We start from the raw sequence: 20,521 nt of genomic DNA, 5'->3' as shown, positions 1-20,521 counted from the left end.
CCCCCCAATTTTCTGCATTCCTTCTATTCTTGACTGCGTAGGTTTTATTTATTAAAAAAAAAAACCTTTAAAATAATCAAAATTATCCATTTTACACTTCAACAATGCTCTCACCTTATAATATAGTTTAAAGTCTGATACTGCTGAATCTACTTCCTTTACATCTTTTTTCCTGGTTTCTTTGAAGTTGCTGACCTTTTGTTCTTCTAAATTGACTTTGTTATTTTTTCTAACTCAGTAAGATAATTTTTTTTTACTTAATTGGGATGACATTGAATAAGTAGATTAGTTAGGGAAAACTGTCATTTTTCAAAATTATATTGGTTTTACCTACCCATGAACAATAAATATTACTTCAATTATTTAGATCTGCCTTTATTTGTATAAAACGTATTTTATGTTTATATTCATATAGTTCCTGTGTCTGTTTTGGGAGGTATACTCTCAGGTATTTTATATTGCCTAATTATTTTAAATTATCTACAATAATATTGTTGACACATAGCGTAGTTTCCCTATTCTTTTTTTATTAAATCTATTTTAGCTTTAACTTTGTCTGAGATCATGACTACTACCCTTGCTTTTTTTAACCTAATAAATTCTATTCCTGACTTTTATTTTATCTTTGTGTGTATCTCTCACACAATTTTATAGCAACATATTATTGAATTCAAATTTTTAATCTGCTATCAGTTTCCATTTTATGGGTAAATTCATTCCATTCATATTCTAAGCTATAATTACTTGCTGTGTTATTTTTCTCCTTATTTTTCTTAACTATCTTTTTTGGTTTTGTTTTTTTTTTTTTTTTGGTGAGGCAATCAGGGTAAGTGACTTGCCCAAGGTCACACAGCTAGTAAGTATCAAATGTCTGAGGCCTGATTTGAACTCAGGTCCTCCTGACTCCAAGGCTGGAGCTTTATCTACTGTGCCACCTAGCCGCCATTTTTTACTATTTTTCTCACCCTATTCCTATCTCTCCTCTGCTTTACTTCTACCCACTACCTTGCCCTCCTATTCCTTAACCTACCTACCCCTCCCAGGGTCCCTCCCTTATCTTCTCCCCTCACCTTATCCCCTTGCTCTCTTATTTCTTTCTGAATTTAGAAAACTTTTATACCCTTCTAGATATATATGTTGTTCTCTCTTTAACCCATTCCTAAGGAGAGTAAGGTTCCAGTACTACCCACCCTCCCCCTACTAGCTTCTTCTGTATCAGTTTTTCCTTTTACACATTTGTGTAAGATATGAGATTTGTATGAGATAATTACTCCTTTTTATCTCTCCCTACACAGTTTTATTTTTAGAATGACCCATCATCTCAGCTCAGCCTAAGACTTTCTTTCAAACTATTCACATAATAATGACAGTCATAAGAGTATTGATAATATTTTCACACATAAGAAGTAAACTATTTGGCCTTATTAAGTCCCTTATAAATGGTATTTAATGTTTACCTTATATTTCTCCTAGATAGCATATGTCAAATTTTTCCTTAAGTTCTACTGTTTTTTGTCACAATACCTGAAAGTCTTTCAGTTTGTTAAATGTCTATTTTTTTTTTCATTCAGGAGTATATTTAACTTTGCTGGGTAAGTTACCCTTAGTTGTAACCACAGATCTTTTGTTTTATGAAATATAGTATTCCAAGACCTATGGTCCTTCAATGTAGTAGCTGCTAGGTCTTGTGTAATCCTTATTGTAGCTCCATGACATTTAAATTGTTGTTTTTTTTTTCTTGTTGCTTCCAATACTTTCTCCTTAACCTGGGAGCTTTGGAATTTGGCTATGATATTCCTGTAACTTTTACTTCTGGGATCTCTTTCAGACAGTGATCAGTGGATTTTTTCTATTTCTGCTTTGCCTTCTTGTTCTAGAACTTCAGGGCATTTTTCCTTGACAATTTCTTGTAATTGTGTATCAAGATTTTTTTCTTCTCAATCATAATTTTCAGGCAGTCTGACTATTTTTATATTATTTCTCCACAATCTATTCTCTAGATTAGTTGTTTTTCTGATGAGATGTTTCACATTCTCTTCTATTTTTCATCCTTTAGATTTTGTTTTACTATTTCTGGGTGTCTTAGAATGTCATTGACTTCTACTGGCCCAATTGTAGTTTTCAAGGACTTATTTTCTTCCTTAAGTTTTTGATTCTCTTTTTCACAATGGCTGACTTTCTTTTCATAATTTTCTTGATTTTCATGGATTACTATTATTTTTTTTTCCTAATTTTTCCTTGATCTCTCCTATTTGATTTTTAAAGTCCTTTTTAAGTTCTTCCAAGAACTCTTTTTGTGCTTGGGGTCATTTGATGTTTCTCACTGAAAAAGAAGTGACTTTTTAAAGCTCCATTATCTTCCTCTGAATACGAACCCATATCTTCTCTATACCCACAGTACCTATCTATGCTTGGGTTCTTTCTCTTTTGCTTACTCATTTTTATTTATTTATTTTTATTTTATTTTGTTTGTGGCAGCTATTAGTGTAATCAAGTTCTCATCCTGAGGTATGTGGAATGATGCCCCAAGCCTCAGGTCCTTCTTACTGTTATTTTCTAAGGTCTGTCACAGGGCTCAACCTTGGGCTCTCTTCTCCACTTCTAGGCCACAGCTAGGGCCCCCAGCCACACTGTCCCGCAAATGATCTTGCTCCCTGTACGGTCCCTCTACTGGCTGTAAACTGTAGCTGTCCTCTCTCTACCCTGGAACTGAAACCAGAGACTCTGCTCTCTGGCAAGTGCCCACAGCCAGCCAGGTCCCTGCCCCGCTGCTATTGCATTCACCAGGCCCGTGCTAGCTCCTTCTCCCCCACAGTAGCAGCCCAGCCCAGAACACGCCAGGTCAGTACAGCTATGCGTGGCTTCCCTCACCAATGGAAGGTCCTTCAAACTTCTCCTACTCAGCAGTCAGATCTCCACACTGTCAGTGTGGAATTTCTAAGGCTGAGGCTGCCTCCAGATCCCAGCTGCCCCCAGAGCTTTTTTGTTGATTTGGCAGAGGTGGCCTAGAGGTGTTTATACTTCCTTAAGGCTAAACCTGCACCCTAGGAGGTCAGGTCTTTCCTGGGGTCTTCTCAAATTGTCTTAGGAGAACAATTGCCTTACCCTGGTGTTCAGTTCTGCTACTCTGATGTCAATGTACTGTATTTTTGGGGAAGAAATTTGAAGAGCCAAAAGTTTTCTGACCTACTCCACCATCTTCCCAGAATCCTCCCCCAAAAGTACATTTCACTTGAGCAGCTCAAAAATCTTTGCAGAAGATAAACTCCCTAGAGGGCAAGAACCAACTTTGTTTAACCCAATTCAACTGGTAATTTCTTAGCACCTGATAAAAACTAATCAGCATGGTAGGTGGCATTAGACAGGCAGCTCAGTGTAGTTGTTGATGTGTATCAGAATCCCTGTTGAAACTGGTCATCTATTAACAGTATTCTGATGTAACTTATTTCTGCAGATGAAATTCCAGATGAAAAGTTACCCCTGACTTATATTTTCATTCCCACCTGCATCATCATCTTGATTTTTGTGGCAGCCCTGATATTCCTCAGAAGACAACTCTGCCCGAAGGTCTCACACAGAACAGGTAAGCTCCATTGCCTATGTGGCCTATATGTCTACATAGCTTTGACTCATAATGAAAAAAGGGCTGAACTTTGCTGGAGTCAGGAAATCAGGCATTCAAATCTTGTCTCTGATCATTAATACCTGAGCAAGTCACGTCATCTCCTTGGGCTCAGCATCTTCATCAAACTCATTACTTGAGTTTGAACTACACAATCAGTAGGGACCTTTTTAGCTCTCTGTTCTAGGTCTCCATAAAACTTCTCTGATCTGTTGATTTTGATTTGATGTTCTCATAGTCTTTCCCCTAAACTAGTTGGTGCTGATCTTTGGTAAGCCGACACTTGTTTTCCTTTTTAAAAATTTTTTTTAATTGGGGGACTAGGGGAGGAATGTTCTATTCTTTCAAGCATGATTTTCTTGTTTTGCTCACTGTCTGATCCAAGGATATGTTAGTGTTTATGAGATCCAGATGTTAACAGAATAATTTTGCTGGCTCTGAGGACCATATTGGTCAGGGTTAGCCTTTCAGAGTGCATAGAGGCATATAGTCTTAGCATGGAAGGGACCTCAGTTGCTGTCTCCTCTGACCCTTACTAGCCTCCACTTGAAGACCTCCAGTAACAAAGAAGTCACTATTTCCTGAGGCAGTCCATTCACATTTATAGACAACTCTGATTCTTAAGAAATTTTTTTTCTTATTCTGAGCTAAAATCTACTTATGTGCAATGGCCACACATTATTCCCAGTTCTGCTGCTCTGAGGCCAAGCAAAAAAGTCAAATCCCTTTTCCAAGCATCAGAACTTAGGTCATCCAACTCCTGGTACAGTGATCCTTATAACAGAGATAAAGATCAAGCACCCTTCAGAATCCTTAGGGGTGACTCAGCCTTTTTGATTTTAATTTCCTTGCAGATTCATCTCTGACTCTCACCACTGTTAAGATTTCCTAGAAAATCCTTATAGATATCTCCCACCATAATTTGGGTCAAGTGTTTGGACATGGATAGAAATAAAAATGAAAAGGCACCCTGCATGGTCTTTCTTTTCTTTCATCCTGCTGGCCCCCTCACTTAACCCTGTCCCAGACTCCTGGACAAGGCAGGAAAAGAAAGTTCCTTTGAATAAAACCCTGCAAAATGGAAAACCAGACATGATGTCAATAGTATTCAATTCTGGAATTAGAGCAAAAGAACCTAGTTTCCAATTTCAGCTCTGCTGTGTCCCACCTTTGTGACCCTAGGCAAATCATTTCCCCTTCTTAGGACTCATTGCCCTCATCTTTAAGATTAAGTGGTTAGCCTAATGGTTCATTCTAGCTCTTTTTATTTCCTGGCTAGTAGATTTGGGTCCTGGATATTTGCCACCGGCTTTCATGAGAGGCCCCTGTCTGTAAATACAACAGGAGAGTTGGTAGGGTATGTCTGGTACTTTCCTAAACAATCTGTTTATCAGAACCAAGCTGGTCCCTCAAAAGGACCACAGTGCTGGTTCCCCATTCCAAAATAATGAGGGAAAACAATCTGTACTATCATATGATACTCCAATTGAGGAATTGTCTTTTTTTTTTTGCTTCTTTTTGTTTTATTAGCCTAGTCATTATTTCTATATTCATGTTCTTCATGAGATAAAACCCTGTCCTTTGTCCATTAGTTTGCTAATGACTGTAGTTACAAGGCTTTGGGGCAATGCACTAAGATCCACAGAACTGAGAGCTGGAAGGGATCTTCAGTCCCCACTACTTACTGTATGAAGTGCAGAGAACTGGGAGGGGCTAGAGAGGAGGAGGGGGAAAAAAAGGGCAAGAGAAATCTTTGTCTTAAAGAGGAAGAATTACAGGACAGCCCTACAGAGACCATACAGAACTTGCTTCCTCTTGGCACAGTTACATATCACTAGCTTTCCTCATCCCCCAAATTCTATCTCCCACCAACAAAAAAAAAAGATTTCAAAAACTCTACCTTACAATAAACAAGCACAGTCAAGCAAAACAAATCCACACATTGACTACGTCCAAGAATACACATTGTCCTTTTGTCAATTTTATCCATGATGAACTCTACTCCTTCATCTCTGGCTCAAGACCATAAGAGTTATTCTTCAACTTAGGAAGAAGCGACATAGGCTTTCATCCCTGAAGTCTTTGAAAAATATAATAATAATGATAACAATGATAATTACTATATCAGGTAACATGTATACAGCATTGCAAGTTTTGTAAAGTGCTTTCTATGTACACAGAATGGCCATGCAGTGTTTCCACTCCCTTTTCTCTCACCTATCCCCAAATTATCCATCATATGTAAGATATATGTATCTATGTAAGGTATCTATGTCTTCATCAATTGCCTAAATATAGAGATGCAGTTCATGGGAAGCATGGCTAGATCTCTCTAGAATCTGGTCCAGCCCTCTCTAACAGACTGTGATTTCTGCCTTGAGAGAATCAGAAGAAAGAACATGGCTGCATGCTTGTTCCTTCCCTTACTTATCTTCTAGAGTGGAATCAAGTTAGAATTATATTTCTCTTTCTCCCTCCCCCTCCCCACCCCTCCCAATATGTCTAGTGGTACAGTGTTTAGAGGTTCAGAAAAAAATCTCTTTTCTTCCGCGGGAAGGATAGCCCTCAGTTTATACTTGCCAGGTTAGTTCCTTCCCACCAAAATCTGGTTACACAAAGACGACCAGAAATAGCAAAACCAGCAAGCAGAAATTGGAGAAATTCTATAGATTAGAATATGCCAGAAAATACACAAATGAATGAGGTCTTCCGCAAGGAGTGAGAAAAGATCTCAGCTCAAACCATGAGAGATCCCAAACTCGTTTTTCACAAATAGAGTTGTGTACAAGTGGGAAAGGCTGCCTTGGGAGGTAGCAAGATCCCCCTGTCTCAAGGTCTTCGAGCAAAGGTTGTATGGCCACTTACTTGATGGGTAACCTAAATGGTGATTCTTCTTTAGTCATGGTTGGATTGGATACCTTCTGAGGTCCCTTCTGTGATTCTGCTCATTTGTCTTTGTATCCCCAAAGCCGTACTGTCAGTGCCTGGAACACAGTGATCAATTAATAAGTGCTGATTAGATTGAATTGGCAGGGTTGGTCTTATGCTCCTCAAAAAAGTCAGAGTAGATTGGTACCTACAAGTATGATTTCCAAAAGGCTGGGAATGTCTCCCTTTATATCATCTCTCACATTGAACACCAGAATTCTGGGGACCATAATTTGGGAAGTGTTGGACAAGACAATCTCTAAGATACTTTCCAACGCTAACATTATTCCATCATTATCATTATTATTATCATGTTTTGATTCTATATTTTTGTAAAATTCTGCTATTAGTAAATCTCTCCTTAGAGTTACTAATTCTTTTTACAAATGCAAATAACCTTGAGATGGTAAACACACTGTTATCTATCATTGACATCTTAGTTAATTTGTTGAATTAACTTAGTCAATATTTTCTTTTGTGACAAATGAAAGGATTATGGTATAAGGAGTAGAACTCTGGGCTTGGAATTAGGAAATCCAACTTCAAATCCTGCCCTCAAACACTTACTTAGCTGTGTGACCCTGGACAAATCATTTAACCTGTCGGTGCCTCAGTTTTGTTATCTGTAAAATGAGGAGGTTGGACTCCATAACCTCTAAGGTCCTCTCCAGTTCTAAATTTATGGTCTAATACCAGAGAGAAGGGAATTTTGAAGAGCAAGAAAGAAGGAGGGATGCTACTGGAGAAGCGGCAGTACCTAAGGAAGTCATTCTATCACAACAGTCAATGTTAAGACACTGGGAGAAGAAGGATACATGGAGAGAAGGATACATGAAAAGGAACTGAGAAAGAAGCAAAGGAAACCCTACTTGACAAGACTGCATAGGACTAGCTTTGAGAGCTGGGTTTCATCTGTGATCCCAAATCAGTGTGGATATTTTAAACTTTATTTATAAGCACTTCTTTTTTGGTACTGTCACAGATTAATGGAAAATAGAACTAGGAAGGATCTTAACAGTTATTTACTCCAGCTCTGTAATTTTTAAACAAGGATGCTGAAGCCCAAAAAGCTCTTGCTCCAGGTCCCATTGGTAATCAGTAGCAAAGTCAGGATTGACTTTGCTGAGACTCCAAATCCATTCTTTCCACTACACCCTACTACTCAACTCTTTAATTTCTTCTCCTGAAATTAAAATACTTTTTCTTCTTAGTAAGCGTATAACCTTGATTCTTTCTCTCTCCCAGACACAACAGACAAATCCATTGCCATGCTATAGAGGGAAGTGAACTTAACTATAAGTGGACACAATCTCTTTTTTTTCTTTTTTCACATCTTTTTCTCTGTCAACACAAATAGGGAAATACGCCGCTGTTCTAATAATGAACAATGGGAAATTGAACAGTTTTACACTGTAAATTGGACTTTCCTGCTATATGTAGCTGTTTGTTAGCCAAGACACTTTGTATCACGGAAGACCAGCTGTGGTTTAGTAGAGTCAACAGTGGATTTGGAGTCAGGACATTGTCCCAGCTGTTTACTAGCTATGTGATCTTGGGCAAGTGATTTAACTTTTCTATTTCTGGGTTGGCTACATGGGGATAGCCTCACAGGCTACCTCATAGGGTTGTGTGTGTGTATGTGTATGTGACTCAAATGAGATAAAATTCAAACTCTAAAATGCCATAGAAATGTCATGTCAGCTCTTGTTATCATTACACAGTCGCTCTAAGAGCAACAAGCAGTTATTGTTCAGCTCGGGGATTCATAGAAAGTCTTCCCTAGCTAGCAAGGATCTCATCTGTAGCACAGTAGCATCAATGTCAGTCAATAGTTAGAATCTTAGAGGTAGAAGGTGCCATAGAGACCTCTAGTCCACAACCCCCCGGCCCCATCATAAGATTATGGGCCAGTTTGAGCCAGATTGTGGAGGGCCTTGAATACTAGAATTAGTTGGCAATACATAGTTTATTCAATAAGCTGAGACAGTCACCTCATACCTTTTATTTTAAAGTGCTCTAATACATTTTCTCATTTCATCACAACCGTCTGAGGTAGATGTGATTATAATCTTCATGGTAGAAGTACAGACTATGACTTCATTTCAAGGAAGGTGCTCAGCACTGTCTACCAAGGCTTCCTTCAAACCCAAGGATATGAGGATCATTCATCACTGCCTCTGAACTGTGTCATTTACCAAAAAGCACTTGCTTATTTCCCTTCGAAGACATTTCAGACTGGTTTTACAAAAGTGGGTGCTTACATTCTGGTTGGTCTCCCTGCCTTAAATCCCTTCTCTCTCCATTCCATCCTCCACCCAGCTGCCTGTGACTTTCCTCAAACAAAATCTGACTCAATCCCAAAGGACTCATGATAAAAAATATTATCCACCTCCAGAGAAAGAACTGATATTGTCTGAATACAGACTGAATGAAGCTTACTACTTTTCACTTTCTCTCTCTCTTTCCCTTTCTTCCTTTCTCTTTTTTTCTTTCTCTTTCTCTTTTCCTTCTTTTTCAAGTTTTCTTGCACAAAATGACTAATATGGAAATGTTTTACATGATTGCATACATATAACCTATATCAGATTGCGTACCATCTCAGGGAAGGGGGAGGGCAGGGAGAGAAGGATAGAATTTGGAATTCAAAACTTTAAAAAAAAGCAAAAAATGTTTAAAAATGTTTTTACACGTAATTGAGGGGAAAGTAAAATATTATTAAAAAAAAAAGTCTGACCATTTCACCCCTCCCTTTACTCAACAAACTCTAGAGGCTCCTATTACCAATAGGATCAAACATAAAATCTTCTATTTGACTTTTAAAGCCCTTTATAATCTGACCCATCCCTACCTTTGCAGTTATCTTAGGTTTTACTCTCCTACACATACTTTACAATCTAATGACACTGGCCTCCTTGTTATTCCCACACAAGACACTTATCCCCACTCCATGAATTTTTACTGGCTGTACCCCTTGCTTGGAATTTTCTCCCTCCCAGCCTCCCCCTCCTGCCTTCCCTGACTTACTTTAAGATTCAGCTCAAGTTCCACCCTCTTCAGGAGACTTCCTGGTCTCCCTAGCTGCTAGCACTTATCCCTCTGAGATCAACCCCCATTAGATTGTATATATCTTGCATTTACTTAGTTATTTACATGTCTTCCCCTTTAGACTGTGAGCTCTTTGAGAGCAGGGCATATTTTTGCCTTCCTTTGTATTTGCAGCACTTAGTGTGTTGCTTGATACATAGTATGTACTTAACAGATGCTTGTTGACTGACTAACTGTAGAGGTTAAAGGACTTGCTGAAAGGCATACAGGTAGTAAGAGAGGAAGGATTCGAACCCAGGTCCTTTGAATCTTTGAGTCAATGCTCTTTCCACTGTCTTTTGGTACTAGAGACCTTCACCAAAGGTCAGAATCATTGAGAGGATGTAAATGTGACTCTTCATATGCTCTTCCTCCTTATTGTGAAATAAGCAGCTCAGGTCTTCCTGAGAAAGTGGTATTTCCTTTACCAGTCATTTCTGGACCAGTCATTTGGTACTACATGAGTTCAGAATTTAATCAAAATTCATTTTAAAAGTCACACGTAATTTCCACATAACTTGAGATCACATTAGAATTAGGACTGGAAAGGACCTAGTCTAACCATGTCCAGAACCCCTACACATGCCTCCATTGTACAGACAAAGAAACTAATTCAGCGACTTGGCAAGAGTCTCACAGGTATTAAGTAACAGGGCCAACATTTCAATCCAAATCCTCTGACGCAAAGCTCATATGCTCCAAATCCAGCAAGCATTTATTAAGAGCCTTCTGTGCAATGACTATGTTAACTGCTGAGGACACAAAGGCAAAATGCAAACTAATACTCTGTCCTTTCAAGGAGTTAGGAAGATACAAGAATTAAAAAGAGGCAGCTTGGATGGCTCTGTGTTCAGAGTGGTGAACTTGGAATCTGGGAGATCTGAATTCCAGTCCTGCCTCAGATATTTATCTATGTGATCATGGACAAGTCCTGTAACCTGCCTCAGTTTCCTTATCTGTAAAGTGGGAATGATAATAGCACCTACCTCACCAGCTTCTTGGGAGGTTCAAATGACATTTTACCTAAATTTCTTCATAAACCTTAAAGTTCTACATAAATGCTAGCTATTATTATTAAACAAATATGGAGATATAATGGAGGCAGGAGAAAGCGCCAAGAAGGGTGAGGTGAAGTACAGTTTGGGGATTCAGAGCCCTTTCTCCTAAACTACTCTGCTCTGAACTTGGAGACTCCAGATTTGCACGCAAGGCTGATTTGGGGCTTTTTGCTTATTTCTGCAGATTTCTTTCTCACCTCACTGCCTCCTGCCTTTTCAAGCTGTATGTAACTATATGTAAATGTATGTAAAGTATCTGCTCCCCTAAAAGAATGTAGGTACCAGAGACCAAAGATCATGTGTAGCCTGATAACCATTCTTCTAAACATAGATTGAAATCATGAACTTTTAAGTAAAGCTGGAAAGAACCAGTAGCCAGAATGACTAGAAACTTGAAATGATCAAAAATTTTTATCCAAAGATTGAACTGGAAATGACTTCTCAAGAGGATTATGATAAGAATCATGAGATTAGTTCCCAGCCTGGTGGGGTCTGATATAATACACTGTTTTCTTCACCACTGACTAATGAGGAATTGAAATATTTTACCCAGTGATCTTGACCTTCAGATTTAGATAGATGTGGAAATGCCCCAAAATATTATAGGTCATAAACTCTGCAGCTCACTGGAAAAAAATGAGGGAATTAATACATTTACCTAATCCTGGTTGCATGATATTCTCAGATTTAATTATTTTTCTTCAGTCATTAGATGAGGCCCTGATGTGTTGGACAGACAGAAAATATATAACTGTATGTAATAAATAAACATAAAAACAGTACTGACTTATCATTGATATTCCCAGCCCTACCCTGACAAATCCTCCAAGCTTATAGCTTTGGAGTGATTTTTAAGATCTCTAAAATTCTATGATCCTCTCCAGTTCTATGGCTCTTACTTTGAATTGCCTCAGGGCTTACGAATAATACCTGGAGCTCACTCTTATGCATGGCTCTCACAAATTAGGCCAGCTTGACACCATTCTCTGGATGGTTATATGTACATATCTCTTCTAGTAGCTGCCTGCCCCACAAACCATCTCACTGTATCACCCCTCTGCTCAAAAAACTGCAGTGGCTCCAAATTGCCTATGAAATAAAATACAAATTCCTTAAAGTATAATTTAAAGCCCTCCACAATCAGCTCAAACCTACCTTTCCACTTTTATTTTATGGACTCTCTTCCATGCAGCCTATGTTTAACTAACATTCAACAACTTATAAGCCCCTCATTGTGCCACGCATTGTGCTAGGCACTGGAGATACAATGAAAGACATGACACAAGTCCTCCCTTTGGAACCATTTGGGCTCTTCTTCTCCTGTAGCAGTCCTTCTTTAAAGAACAAATATTCTCTGGGAATAATCACTCTTTTGTTATCAGTTAACGACAACCTGCCAAGATGACGGCTGAACTGGATGAGAGAGGTGGGAAATATTGATTTCACAGTTTTGCCTGGGCACAGGACTGGGAAAGGGTGGGAAAACAGGGTATGGGACAGAGCCTTTCTAAGGCTCTTTTTCCACTGACTGCCCTACATACTCAGAGCATTCAGTGCTTATCCAGTTCCTCATTCTTCATCTCAACAGCGATGCACCTAACGTCGTCAGGAAGTTGAATTACTCATTCTGTTCCTAACATATTCTAGGAAAGGCAATACCACAATCCCCTTTCAGGACACATTCTAGTTTCTTAAGAACATTTCCATTTGGAAAGTTTTTCCTTGTGTCTAACCTCATTCCTTTGAGTATTGCCATTTAGGCCCATTCTGTCTTGTACTTATGTAGATAGATATGAAGTCAATCAGCTGTTCAGTCAACAAGTATCTATTAAATGCTTACTATGTGCCAGACACTGTGCTAAGCACTGGAGATACAAAATAAAGGCAAAACCCATCCCTGCCCTCAAGGAGCTTACATTCAAATAGGTGAATCAGCATATAGAATAACTAGGTAGATATAATAGAGTAGATGGAAGGTAATCTGAGAGGGGAAGGCACTGGTAACTGGGAAGATTGAGAAAGTTCTCTTGCTGAAGGTGGAATTTGAGCTGAATCTAAAAGGAAACCAGGAAAGCTAAGAGACATAAATGAGGGGTAGCAGAGCTTTTTAGGCATGGAGGATAGTCAGTGAAAAGACAGGGAGAGTGGAATGGACTGCTGTGTATGAGGAACAACAAATAGACAAGTATAGTGAAGTCTGAGATTTTTATGTAGAGCTTTAAATGACAAATAGGAGACTTTGTAGTTGATTCTGGAAATAATACAGAACCACAGGAGTTTATTAAGTAGAGGGGGGTTAATATGATCAGACTTTCTCTTTAGAAAAATCACTTTGGCAGCTAAGTGGAGAGTTGATAGGAGTGGTGAGAAATTTGAAGTAGGGAAATGTATTGCAATGGGTGTTCTACCAAAGCATTATTCTGGATCTTCTTTTCTTTTTCCTCTATCCTACCTCAGAATGGAGAAGTAGCAAGGGAGAATGAAGAGAGATCAGACATGTAGGAGGAGAATGAGGAAAGAACAGTGTCATGGAAACCTGGAAAAAAGAGAGAGATTCCAGGAGGGGGTGATCAGCAGTGTGAAATGTTGCAGAAAGATCAAGAAGCATGAGACTGAAGAAGATTTGACAATTATGAGATCACTGGCTACTTAGGAGAGTCTAAATTTTGGTACCATTTTTATTTATCATCTTTCATTTTTTCCATTAAAAGGAAAACAAAACTTCTGAGAGCAGCTATTTTCTAGAATCACAGAATGTCAGAGTTGAAGGGAACCTTAGAGATTATTTTCCCAGTGAAGAAACTGAGTTTTAGAGATCTGAGGTGACTTACCCAAGGCCACAAAGCAAATTAGAAATTAAATTAAACTCCAAAATGCTAGACTAGTTGTTAACAAAAATCAGGGAGAAAGGGCAGATGAGCTGTAGATGGATTTAGAAAGGGAGCAGCAATGGCCTCAAGGACCCCAAATTCTCTCACACTATGAGGCTACCTTCAGGGAGAGAATAAAAGCAGTGAAAGCCCAAGTTCTTGGCTATCCCTCCTAAACTGGTCCTTACAAAATTACTCTGGACCTGACTCTGTTGATAGGAGGGAAAATGAGAATCAGATGATACTTCATTGTGGCAGAACAGTTTTGCTTTAAGGAAGTCTGATTAGTATGGCTGCCTGGATGACTTTCTTTGGTCTCTGTGTTGTATATCTATCTGGAAAAGTTAAATGTATTGGGCCATATCATGAGCAGTTTTTTCATCAAAGCAGAAAACCACACAGTTGTGTAATAGTGGCTCTGTTTCAGAAAGCTGGCAATAGCCGTGTCCTTGACAACACATTCTGACTTCTTCTGTTCTCTCAGGTGTGTCTTTGCCACAGATCACAGAACCTTTGAAGTCAGAAATCAAAGCACCCCTAACATTAGTGTGCTTTCCACTACACCATGCTGCCCCCAAATAATAAAATGGATGGAGTTAATTTTTTTTTTTGCCAAAGTTTAGGGTTTTCATTCAAATAAATGAATAAATAAACTTGATGATCTTTTTAAAAAATTTTTTATCTTTATTTTTTATTTTTCAGGTCTGCACCCGCACCCCAAGAGCTGGAAATTTTCTGATTTGACAGACTCAAGAGACATGAATTAAGGACCAAGGAATAACTCAGTTTGCTACACCTGCAGCTTGCACTTTTCAAAAAAAATTTTGAACAACACAGCACTTTAGATTTAAACCCACAAAAAGTTAGCTGAGCCCTGGATAATGGCACGGGCATAGCACTAAACCTCTCCAAATTCTTGTCATATATAGCCTGGTCATGATGTTTCTTAAGTTTACTGATACCAACTGTCACAAGGTTGCTCAATACTGCTGGACAGTCAATAGCAATGGTATCCTGGGTATTGCCCTTTTTGTTCAGTTAATGTTTGTTTGGGTTTCTGTACTTTGAATGAAAAGCCTACTTGGAGGCACTTCTTGACTACTGGTTAATTTCTCTTCTGGAAAGAGTTAGGGCCCAGTGGCCCCTGGTCCCAGTCTGAGGTTCTTTTCCATCACTACTGGATTGAAAGAAGAGAACCATTTCCCCCAAAAGTATTGAAAAGGACAGATTTCAAGAACAGAGAAGAGTTGGCATTTGTTCTTGTATGATTGACAGAAAGCCAAAGAGACTTCCTCTGCTGGGGAAAGGGTAATATTTGATCTCTCCCCCATAATCTAAGAATTACTTGAATTGTCTAATTCGGGCTAGGGCAGGGAACCAACAAGCACGAGGATACAATGTACATCTAGTAACTACAGACCTTCTGGGAGCCCTCTAAAGGTATTTGTCTAAAGAGAAAGTATAGAAATATGGAATAGTCCTATAAACTATATAATAAAATAGACTTAAATTCAAAAATATCTATAGCAACTTAGGTCTATCATTATTCAGTGTTGAAATTATGTACTTATGATTGTAATTTCTCCAAGGACAATTCTCATTTTCCACACAATGCTGAATACTGACTGAAAATATGGAAGTGTTAATGTGGCAGCCATGTCTAATTTGCCCTCAGGGGAGGGTTGAGTGAAAAGATGAATTCTATTGCAGTCACTTTGAGTTTGAGATGTCTATGCTGTAACTCATTCAAGTTATAATATAACTTGCTATAACGTTATAGCAGGCAACTGGTAACTTCTGGCCTGGAATTCAAGAGAGAGACTAAGACAGGATATGTAGATCTGGAAATCATCTCCATACAGTTGATAATTGAACCCACGGGTGTTTATGACGTCACCAAGTGAGAGAGAAGAGAACAGGGGCCTGAAGTAGAGTCTCAATGCATGTCTATATGGATGAGTGGTGGATTTGGATGATGACCCAATACAGAAGATTGAAAAGACAAGTCAGACAAGTCAGAACAGAATCAGGAGAGAGCAGTGTCACGAAAGCCCAGAGAGAAGAAAGCATCCAGCCAGGAAGACTAGGTAGTCAGCAATATCAGATGGGGAAGAGAGGTCAAGAAGGATGAGGACTGAGAAAAGAACACTGGATTTGGCAGTTTAAAAAAAAACCACTGATAACTTTGGACAAAGTTTTAATAAGATTGAAGGCCAGATTGCAAAAAAGTAGAGGAAATGGAAGTAATGATTATTAGATAGAGATTTCTAGGAGTTTGACTAAGAAAAGGAGGAAAGATATAAGACGATATCTTGAAGGGATGATAGGGTCTAGTAAAAGTTATTTGTTTGTTGTTTGTAGTTGTTTTGAGACTGGTGATGCACAGTCTGGAGACATGGTTAGTTTGGGGGTCATATTTGTAGGCAGTGAGGAAGAAACCAATTAAGAAGGAGAAATTGAAGATTACTGAGAGAGAGGATGATTGTGGGGACAATCTGCTGCAGAAGACAGAAAAGGATGGGATCAAGGGAACATTTAGAGGAGTCAGTCTTAGTGAGGAGAAGAGTCACTTTGGCATCAAAGGCTAGATTAAAGGAGCAGAAAATGGAGAATTGTCACAGGGTTGTGAGATATAGAGAACAGGAGAACAGGGACCTCACTGTAAGGGTGGTTGGAGAGGCCGACTTTCAGGGAATTTCCACAAGCCCACCCGGGACAACAAAGCTACACAAGCATTTATCGCCATTTTACAAATGAGCAAACTGAAACATAAAGTGTTTAAATGACTTGTCCTCTGTTGCATAGCTAGTAAGTATTAAAAGACTATATATGAACCTGAGTCCTCCATTGGTAAAAGCCATATATATTTCTATATACATATACATGCGTGTGTGCGTGTACCTCTATTATATATATATGTGTGTGTATCTGTGTTTACCAAGAAACAATAAAACAAAGTCAAAAGAATGAAAAAAAAGTAGAAGACAGTGTGAAGTATCTCATCAGAAAAACAAATGACCTGGAAACAGACAGAGGAGAGGTGATTTAAGAATTGCTGAACTACCTGAAAGCCATGATCTAAAAAAAGGGCTTAAACATCATATTTCAAGAAATTATCAAGGAAAACTAGTCAATATCTTGGATCTAGAAGACAAAATAGAAATTGAAAAAAATCCATCAATCACCTCCTAAAAGAGATCCCAACATGAAAACTCCTAAGATAGCTAAATTCCAGAGCTCTCAGGTTAAGGAGAAAATACCACAAGCAGCCAGAAAGAAACAATTCAAATATCATGGAGATAGAGTCAAGATCATATGGTATTTAACACCTTCCATATTAAAGGAGCAGAAGGCTTGGAACCTGATATTCTGGAAGGCAAAGATTATAGGAATATAACCAAGAATAACTTACCCAACAAAACTGAGCATAATCCTTCAGAGGAAAAAACAGATATTTAATGAAATAGAGGACTTTCAAGGATTCCTGATGAAAAGATCAGAGCTTAATAGAAAATCTGACATTCAAACACAAGACTCAAGAGAAGCATAAAAAGCTATAAGCAGGAGAGAGAAATCATAAGGGATTCAATAAACTGTTTACATTCCTATATGGGAAGATGATATACGTAATTCCTAAGAATTTTATCATTATTAGATCAATTAGAAGATTACTAAGACAGAGGGCATGGGTGTGAGTGAATTATGTTGGGATGTTCTCAAAAATAAAAGGAGTGAGAAAGAGGAATGTACTGGAAGAAGGAGGAAGGGAGGGGGAGAATGGGAGAAATCATCTCTCTTAGAAGAGGAATGCAAGGAAAAGTTTTATAGTGGAAGGGGAAATTGAAGGAGGGGCAATGCTTTAACTTTACTCTTGTCAGAATTGGTACAAAGAGGAAGAATATATATATATAAATACTCAATTGGACATAGAAATCTTATTCAACAGAGAAATGGGAAGGGAAGGAAATACAGTGAAAAAATACAGTGATAAAAAGGAGAGTGAATTAAAGGAAGCAGTGGTCAGACACTAAACAGTGTAGAGAGACAGGGTAAAAACAGGGAAGGATATACAGAAGAAAATAACATGAAGGGAAATAATACAGTTAGTAATCGTAACTATGAATATGAATGGGATGAACTCACCTTTAAAACAGAAGTGGATCGCAGAATGTATCAGGAACCAGAATCCAACAACATGTTGTTTACAAGAGACTCACTTGAAACTGAAAGACATAAACATAGAGTTAAAATAAAGGGCTAAAGTAGAATTTATTATGCTTCAGCTGAAGTAAAAAAAAGGCATGGGTAGCAATCATGATCTCAGACAAAGCAAAAGCAAAAACAGACCTAATTTTAAAAGATAATCAGGGAAATTATTTTTTACTAAAAAGGTACCATAGATGATGAGGTAATATAAAAAAATTTACAGTAAGTTTCTCTGATAAATTCTTCATTTCTCAAATATATATGGAAATGAGTCAAATTTATAAAAATAAGAGCCATTCCTCAATTGATATATGGTCAAAAGATATGAATAGGCAGTTTTCAGAAGAAGAAATCAAAGTTATCTATAGTCATATGAAAAAATGTCTAAATCATTATTAATTAGAATAATGCAAATTAAAACAACTCTGAAGTACCATTTCACACCTATCATATTGGCTAATATGACAGAAAAGGAAAATGACAAATGCTAATGTTGAAAAATAGGGACCCTAATGCTTTGTTAGTGGAGTTATGAACTGGTCCAGTCATTCTGGAGAATAATTTCAAACTATGCCCACAGGGCTATAAAACTGTGCATACTCTTTGACCCAGCAATACCAACACTAGGCCGTATTCCAAAGAGATGAAAAAAGAAAAAGGACCTATATGTACAAAAATATTTGTAGCAGCTCTTTTTGTGGTGGCATAGAATTGGAAATTGAGGAGATGCACATCAATTGGGAATTGATTGAACAAGTTATGGTATTTGATTGTGATGAGATACTGTTGTGTTATAAGAAATGATGAGGAGAAATGGGAAGTCCTACATGAACTGATATAGAGTGAAGTTAGTAGAATCAGTAGATCATTGTATATAGTAAAAGCAATATTTTAATGATGATCAGCTGTGAAATACTTAGCTACTCTGATCAATACAATGATCCAAGATAATTCCCAAAGACTCGTGATGAAAAATGCTAGCCACCTCCATGGAGAAAACTGACGAACTCTTAGTACAGACTGAAGTATAATTTTTTTTCACTTTTTTTTTGCTCTTTTTTTTGCAACATGGCCAATGGAAATAAGTTTAGTATGATTTCACATGTATACTTGATATCATATTACCTGCCTTCTCAATGGGTAGGGGAGGAAAGGAGAGAATTGAAACTCAAACATTTTTAAATATTAAAAACAAATAATTTTTTAAATTGAGTGACAGCAAGAAATGCTTTTAGTTTTGTATTTATATCCCCAGCAACCTAGCACAGTACCTGGCACGTAATAGGGCCTTAACAAATATTTGTTAAATGAATGAATAAAATCATATATGTAAAGTGCTTCGTATACCTTCATACCTGTAAATAAATGCTAGCCATTCTAAAAAGAAGAAGGAGGAGAAGGAAAAAAGAAAATAAAAACGAAAAATATTTGTTCATATCCTTTGACTACTTATATCTATTTGGGAATGTCTCTTGATCCACAAAAACCCTCCAATACATTCATATGTTCTAATTTGTTCATCTAATCATTCATTATTTTCAACTTTGTTCTAAAGATCTTCTTTCTGGGACTGCATAATTAAAGATCAGAAAACTATATCCCTCTCTACCACCACCCCCGAATATAAAGCTTTGACACCCCTGTTTGACCCCAGTTAGTTTTTTTAAATTAATTAATTAATTAATTTTTAGTTTTCAACAGTTACTTCATAAGCTTTTGAGTTTTAATTTTTTCCACTTCCTTCCCCTCCCCCCTCCCCAAGATGGCATGCGGTCTGATATAGGCTCTATACACACATTCTTATTAAATATATTTTCACATTAGTCATGCTGTAAAGAAGAATTAGAACGAATGGGAAGAACCACGAAAAAGAAAAAATGAAACAAAAAAGAGAGCAAATTGTATGCTTCGACCTGCATTCAAACTCCATAGTTCTTTCTCTGAATGTGGATAGCATTTTCTATCATGAGTCTTTTGGAGTTGTCTTAGATCCTTGCATTGCTGAGATGAGCTAAGTCTATCAAAGTTAGTTGTCTCACAATGTGGACGTTACTGTGTACAATATTCTCCTGGTTCTGCTCCCTAGTTAGTTTTTTAAAAGTGATAAAGGTTGTCTCAGTCTGCGTTTGGATTCACATTGAAAAGTATTCCCTAAAAATATATTAGAGTTGGTCTAGTCTCATGTGCTATGGTGAGAACAGATATTTCAAGAAAAATCATTAGCCCTGCTGGATCCAAATCTTCAAACACTGACATTTTTCAACTGTAACAGTTAGTTCTGAATGGGCCTTAGTTCCTTTATGCATAGAATGAGGGTATTGGACTAGGTGATCTCTAATCACTCTTTCAGGAACTGCAGTTCCTTTCAAGTCAACAAACGTTTATTACTGTCTCCTATGTGCAAGACACCCTGTTAGGCACCAGTGATGACACAAAGATGAAAAAATGACACAGTGCCTTCCATCAAGGAAATCAGTGTAAGAGGAGCAGGATATGAAATATACACAAATATATATGACACAAGATAGAATACAATAAGGCTAAAATGAACTCAAATTTCTTTCTTTAGAGAAATTTGAAGAGTAAAAGTAACCTTCATTTTAGGGGTGGGAAAAGTGGGGCAGGAGGATAGTCAGGGATGGCTTTTGTGCCTTACAAATAGGCTGAGTGCACAAGAAAAGGACTATACAAACATGGAGGAAGCAGGTTCCCACTTTCATCTGAACTAGACAAAGGATAGTTAAAAACACAGA

General features: G+C 37.8%; 1 long non-coding RNA gene and 1 pseudogene across 1 annotated transcript; both read left to right on the top strand.

Moving 5' to 3' along the window:
* Positions 1–3,009, top strand: part of LOC114043847 — a 10,342-nt pseudogene extending 7,333 nt beyond the window's left edge.
* A 424-nt stretch (positions 3,010–3,433) lies between these two features.
* On the top strand, positions 3,434–16,401 carry LOC114043695. The gene is made up of 2 exons (XR_003569143.1): positions 3,434–3,583; positions 14,265–16,401. It is a non-coding gene; the product is annotated as an uncharacterized LOC114043695 (long non-coding RNA).
* Positions 16,402–20,521: the final 4,120 nt, after the last annotated feature.

The sequence above is a fragment of the Vombatus ursinus genome, unplaced genomic scaffold (genome assembly GCF_900497805.2).
Source record: "Vombatus ursinus unplaced genomic scaffold, bare-nosed wombat genome assembly UNPS02014770.1, whole genome shotgun sequence".
Classification (NCBI taxonomy): Eukaryota; Metazoa; Chordata; class Mammalia; order Diprotodontia; family Vombatidae; genus Vombatus; species Vombatus ursinus.
Note: the sequence above shows the minus strand (reverse complement) of the source record. Positions and strands in the feature narration are given on the sequence as shown.